The following is a 7,175-nucleotide window of genomic DNA, read 5'->3' as shown; positions in this document are numbered from 1 at the left end:
GATGTGGAGGGGGGGTGGGCAGGGGAGGTTAAAATTAAAGTCACACACTCTAATATACTAAAGATCTTCATATCCCAAAGCAGCAAAATTGTCACATGTATCTCTGTGGCATGCCTTCTGGCCCAATCGAACTTTCCATGATAGAAATGCTCTTTCTTTGCATTTTCACTGCTGTGGCCGATAGCTGCATGTAGAGATACGAAGTATTTGGAAGGTGGCTGGTATGATTGAGGAACTGGATATTTTTAAAGTTTATTTTAATTTAAATATGCAGTAGGCGCTACTGTATCGGGTAGTATCAGTATAATTTTCATGACTTTAAATTCATTCAAGTTGTTGTTTGTTGTTCTTGTTTGTAAATCTTGGACAGCCAGGAGAAAGTCTGAGGCTGACATGGCTAATAGAGCCTGAGGTTAGAAAAGATTCAAGACAAAGTGGGGGGATCTGGCTTTCATCCTTGGAGACCTCGCCAATACGAAACAGTGTTGCCCTCTCTAGACAGAATCTGGGTTCACTGATGTGGCCTTTCTCATGTTCACAATCAGATAATCAAATAGCAGGGGAGGCTGGGTGGCTCAGTCATTAAGCATCTGCCTTCGGCTCAGATCATGATCCCAGGGTCCTGGGATTGAGCTCCCTGCTCAGCGGGGAGCCTGCTTCTTCCTCTCCCTCTGCCCACCTCTCCCCCTCTACCTCTGCTCATGCTCTGTCTGTGTGTCAAATAAATAAATAAAGTCTTAAAAAAAAAAAAGAAAATCAAATAGCAAATGTCAGTAGTTTTATAACAGCAAAGACCTTCTTACTTCTCCATTCACACCTGCTTATACCTTGTTTCTTTTGCTCATTATTTAATGAGGAAAAAATATGAGCTGCTTGGCTCTGAGAGGACAGCAGGCTTGGTTTTATTTGATTTTGTTTTTTTAAGATTTTATTTATTTATTTGACAGACAGAGATCACAAGTAGGCAGAGAGGCAGGCAGAGAGAGAGGCAGAAGCAGGCTCCCTGCCAAGCAGAGAGCCCAATGGGGGATTCAATCCCAGGACCCTGGGATGATGACCCGAGCTGAAGGCAGAGGCTTTAACCCACTGAGCCACCCAGATGCATCCCGTGCTCAGGCGCCCCCCAGGGCTTGGTTTTACTTTCTGCTCTGTCTCCAACACCTAAAAGGATGACTTACACAGTAGGCACCCAATGAACATTTCCTGGATGTTGAATGACTATCTTGAAAGGAAGTGACCAGGAAAAAAAAAAAAAAAAAAAAAAAAAAAAAAAAAAAGCGCCCAGCAAACAGTTTAAATCGTAATTCTTCCAGTTACAATCTATGTGAACTCAGCTTCGTGTCTTCAGCCATAAATGAGAACCACTGTATTTCAGGATCGTTCTGAGGATTGAAGAGAGCGGTCCCCTGGCAGTCACTGCCTCACCCCTGGGCAGGGGTAGGAGCTCAATGAAATGGCTATTAGCTATCGAAATAGTCGACTGCCAGATGGCAGCTGAAAAGGTCTTTGGAGTTAGAGGACAGGACTGTTAGTTTCTTTTAATAAAACATCCTCATTCTGAAGCATCTTAAAAGAACAGCCAATCTGGCGAACTACGTACATAAAAATAGGAGCCTGGTAACATGAAGGTGAGTTTTTTTTTTTTATTTTTTTTTTAAAGATTTTTTATTTATTTATCAGAGAGAGAGCGAGCGAGAGCACAAGCAGGCAGAGTGACAGCCAGAGGCAGAGAGAGAAGCAGGCTCCCCACCAAGCAAGGAGCCTGATGCAGGGCTCGATCCCAGGACCCTGGGATCATGACCTGAGCCGAAGGCGTAGGCTTAACCCACTGGGCCACCCAGGCATCCCTGAAGATGAGTTTTATTATAAGAAAGTCATGCCAGGTTTTGTGACCTTGCAAAATCTGTGTGAGCAGCTCTGAGTAACCGTATTTCAAATCAAGCCAGAGAAAGGGAGCAACATCCTAGCAATTCTTCCCCAAGAGAATAAAACGGAAACATCTAACAAAGGAAGCCTGGAGTTTATTCAAACAAGCTGCTTTATTTTAATAAGTCCTAAGTGGTACTCAGAACATTTCCAAGAAATTAAATAGCTTATCTGCTATTTATATGTGCTCTATTATCACAATTTATCATTTAAGAAAATTCCCTGACAGATCTTTTACAAAAAGGCACTGGAAGGAGCAATAATTCACTGAGGATACAGCACAACGGTATGTCCCAATATTTTAACAGATGCCGACATTTTAAAAGCATTTCACTACGAGCTACAGAAAGAAATCTAAAGTTCTGAGTTCTATAGTGAAAACTTGGCTCATTCCTTTGGCAAATTTCCCCGTCAGGGTCTCTAAGAAGCTCTCACACGTGGGTCAGGCTCAGGACGAACCCACTGAGGTCCAAGCAGAGTCACCACAGTCCCTTGACCTGACCCATCCAAAGGGACCCATTGGGGCTGAGTAGCCCCAGGAAGCTGTTTGCATTCCTGGGCATAATTTAATTCTCCGACAAGCCCTCTCAGAACAAAACCACTGCTCTTCTCGATACTGTGCGAAAATGTGGTGACAGGAACACATGGGTGGCTTGATGGGTTAAGTGTCTGACTCTTGGCCTTAGCTCAGGTCTTGACCTCAGGGTCAATAGCTCAAGCCTGGCATTTGGCTCCATTAAGAAAAAAAAGAAAGAAAGAAAATAAAATGTGGTTTCATACCGAAAGTCACTTTCCAAAAAATTTTTTTTAAAAAGCCCACCAAATTAATTTTTCCAACACATTTATCTTGTTTTAAAGCATCATCTACAAGTGCTGAGTTCAAGAATTAAATCTTGTTGTAAAGGTTGATAAATCCTGCTCGCTGAGCTTAACAAACCACACCGAACTGGATTAAGTCCAGCATTTTTATGTTAGTTTTTGAGTTTGAATTTGAAAAAACAAAACAAAACAAAACAAACCAAACCAGAAAGAAAACCAAGGTCTTCTCCGAAGGGACACTCCCTAAGTGGACATGTGGCTCCCTCTTGTGGCAAAAGTGAGCCTCACATGACAGACCACTAGGGGGACTTTGCTTCACACCCCCTTAATTCCCCTCAGATTAGGCAACTCCATTAAAATGACCCTGAGGGTCACTAAGTACACCCTGTTAGGGCAGGAACATCCCATCCACTGGGGCTCACTCCACTCATTCACCTTCAGAGGGAGGTGAGAATGTGCCACTGAAATGTGCCCAGATTCACAAAGGCCACTTAGTAAAGGAACAACCTGGGATACCTGGGTGGCTCAGTCAGTTAAGCGTCTGCCTTTGGCTCAGGTCATGATCCTGGTGTCCTGGGATTGAGTCCCGCATCGGACTCCCTGCTCAGTGGGGAGTCTGCTTCTCCCTCTCTCTTTCAAATAAACAAATAGTTTTTTAAAAAATGATAATAATAATAAAATATTTTAAAATAAATAAAGGAACAGCTTGATCTCTTCCCACATTTGACCTCATCGGCCAACTCCAAGTGCAACACACACTCCTCCCCCACAGCTTCAGAAATAAGGAATACCTTTCAAAAAATCCCTGTCCCAGTGAATGGGTTTTAAAAGAAATTCCAGGACTCTTTGGTCATGCTAATAGCCATAACAAAAATACTTAAACTGTGGGAAAAAATGACCCATTTTTCCCACTGAGAAAGGAGGCCTCCACAGTATTTAAGCCCTGGCGTGTCTTACTTCCCGGGGGAAGTTTCCTCGGCCTGAACGAGTCTCATCTGGAATGAACTGGGCATTTTCCTTTTTCTTTTTTAAAAACATTTATTTGACACACAGAGAGAGATCACAAGTAGGCAAAGTCAGGCAGAGAGAGAGGGTGAAGCAGGCTTCCCACCAAGCAGAAGCCCGATGCGGGGCTCGATCCCAGGACCCCGAGATCATAACCTGAGCCGAAGGCAGAGGCTTTAACCCACTGAGCCACCCAGGCACCCCCTGGGCATTTTCATCGCTTCTTCTGGATCACCCTTCCTCCACCCAACACACTGAAACCCAAGGCGCCATCTGTTACAAATCGGAGTAGTGAAACGGTCAAGGTCAAGTCCGAGAGTGAAGGGCTAGTATTTTGCCACTTCCCGTTTTGAAAGCACGAACTCACAGCGAACCTACAGGAAGCCAATGGAAAAACAAAGTCACTTTTTCTGCCATAATATTTACCATATTAAACGACGTGTTAAAATAAAAATGTTGGTTCCAGTCTCCCAGGACTTTTTTTTAGAAAAAGACTGTGTGACAAATTCAGGGCATGGATTCCCAGAGTACACAGCATGTTCAAGTCCAGTACACCACAGTCACCTGGAACCCACAGGCGGCATTTGGTCCACGATGCTCCCGTTGGAGAATCCCTCACACAGGAGAAACAGACCACCTGGATTTTAACAGAAATTCCAGATGTAAATCACGTATCTGCCAAACCTTGGTTTTACACAGCAGAGTGGGAAATGTGAACACAGCGCTACCAGTGAGCCCCAGCAGACCCCCAGCTGGGTGCAGGGACACGGAGCCGACCCGCTCAGGCACCCCCGGCACCAGGGAACAAGGCTGGGGAAGGAAGGTGCGCCCCTCGCGGCTGCGTTCTCAGTTTCTGGATGAATCCAGATGCTTGTCTGGGGGCATGTGCCCCATACAGAACAAGCTACCTGTAGTGGAGATAAGACAGCGCCCCTCCGTTCCCAGATTCCTCTCCCACAAAAAGCAGCCTTTTCAGGGCATCTGAGGACTCAGCAGACAAGAGGCAGTGGCATGACTGTGATGGTTCACTTTACATCGACTTGACGGGGCTGAGGGACGCCCGGCTGCCAGGGAAGAGGTTCCCTCTGGGTGTCTCTCTAGGAACGTTTCCAGAAGCGAATGCATGGAGTGAAGAGTCCCCTTGCAAACCTGGGTGGGCTTTACCAACTGGTGTGGGGCCCGAACGGAAGGAGGCAGAGAAGGGGCAATTTGAGCGCAGACCTCCACCTTCCGCACTCAGAATCTGGGCTCCTGGTTCTTGGGCCTTTAGAGTCGAACCAGGAGCCCTGTCAGATTCCGCAGTTGTCAGGCCCTCCCCGCTGCCTTTGCGGGTTCTCCAGGGCGCAGCCGGCGATGGGGGGACTTCTCGGCCTCCGCTATCGCGGGAGGCGACTCCTCTAAGGACCATCCTTGTCTGCCTGTATCTCCACACGCTATTGATTCGGTTTCTCTAACAGCAGCTCATGTTAAAGGAGCAGAGACGTGGGGCACCTGGGTGGCTCAGTGGGTTAAAGCCTCTGCCTTCGGCTATGGTCATGATCCCAGGGTCTTGGGATCAAGCCCCACATCAGACTCTCTGCTCAGCAGGGAGCCTACTTCCCTCTCTGTCTCTCTGCCTACTTGTGATCTTTCTCTGTCAAATAAATAATCTTTAAAAAAAAAAAAAAAAAAGCAGAGCAGAAATGTGCTTCCGCCAAGTCTTATTACTAATCAGCAGCTGCAGAGGGCTGGCAGACTTCAATAAAACAGGAGATAAGCCTCAGGAGTTAGAAAACAGAGCCTCATAAAATCTTAAAAAAAAAAAAAAAAAAAAGAGCGGGGGTTCGGGGGGAGGTGGCGGGACGCCTGGGCAGCTCAGACAGTTAAGCCTCTGCCTTAGGCTCAGGGCTCCTTGCTGGGGTGGGGGGGAGCCTCCTCCCTCTGCCTGCTGCTCCCCCTGCTTGTGATCTCTCTCTCACCCTCTCTCTAACAAAATCTTAAAGAAAAAGAAAACAGAGCCTAAGGGCGCCTGGTTGGCACAGTTGGTTAAGCATCCACTTGATTTCTGCTCAGGCCATGATCTCCGGTTCCCGAGATCAGGGCTCCGCATCCAGCTCTGTGCCCAGCGGGGAGTCTGCTTCTCCCTCTTCTCCTCCCTCTCTCTCTCTCTAAAATAAATCAGTGAATCTTTAAACAAAAAAAGGAATGGAAAGGAAAAACAGAACCTATTCCCCAATCTTCAAACAAATCACTCACTTTCTGAGAGCAGAAATAATAGGAGGTGGGAAAACAGGATAAATCCACTGCTTTTAAAACAAACAAACAAAAACACCTGTAAGCGTGAATCAGTTAACTGGAGAATTCCCACCAATACCGTGGACAGGGGCAGCTGCCCTAGAAAAAACTCCTTATGTTGTTATGGAAAGAAACGCTTTGAAAAACTGACTGTAGAGAGCTACTCAAGACACCGGCAGAGGGAAACTGCAGCCCAGCCCGCTGCTGCTTCCGTAAATATCACATCTGCTTACCAGCAGAACACCCAGTGCTCAGGGACTCCTCGGACCCAACAGGCGCCTGCTGTAAAGATGACAACATGGGGGTGGGAAGCAGCGGGGCCCCGCACAGTGTGTCTTCCCAACGCAACTCAGACACTCCCCTTAAGACATACGCCACCATAAAGCAAGATCGTTTGTTCCAAGAAGAGGGAACGTGTATCCTGTGAAGATGACCTATTCCCAGGCAGCAAGCCCCTTTGCAAACGGTCTTTTCTAGGCAGATTTTGGTCAGTCTGATGTAGAGCTCAAGGAAGTCTGCAGAGTTGGAAGAACGAATGTCTTTTTCATTGACCTGGTTGTTTTGATAAAAATAAGAAAAAAGAGCTAACATTTTAGAAGCAAAGAGGAGACAAATAGAAGCAAGCATCCTACTAAATCCTCTCACAGAGAGAGAGACCACACACAAGCAGAGGAAGCAGCAGAGGGAGAGGGAGAGGGAGAAGCAGGCTCCCCGATGAGCAAGGAGCCCGATGTGGGGATCCATCCCAGAACCCTGGGATCAGATGCTTAACCGACTGAGCCCACCAGCCCCCCCCCCTTTGGAAGGCTTAAAAGGGAGAATTTTTTTTTAAAATTTTTATTTATTTATTTGACAGATAGAGATCACAAGTAGGCAGAGAGAGAGAGGAGGAAGCAGGCTCCCCGCTGAGCAGAGAGCCCGATGTGGGGCCCAATCCCAGGACCCCAGGACTATGACCTGAGCTGAAGGCAGAGGCCTTAACCCACTGAGCCACCGAAGCGCCCCAAAAGGGAGAATTTTTAAATTATCTATGGGAGAATAAAGGGAAAATTCTATAATACATTTTTTTCTGTGGAAAACTACAGTAAATAGTCTTATGTTTGAATCCACAGTGATTTACAGCAAGTTCCAAATAAACATGCCTTCTTACT

The sequence above is a fragment of the Mustela lutreola genome, chromosome 17 (assembly GCF_030435805.1).
Source record: "Mustela lutreola isolate mMusLut2 chromosome 17, mMusLut2.pri, whole genome shotgun sequence".
Lineage (NCBI taxonomy): Eukaryota > Metazoa > Chordata > Mammalia > Carnivora > Mustelidae > Mustela > Mustela lutreola.
This window is presented reverse-complemented; position numbering follows the sequence as displayed.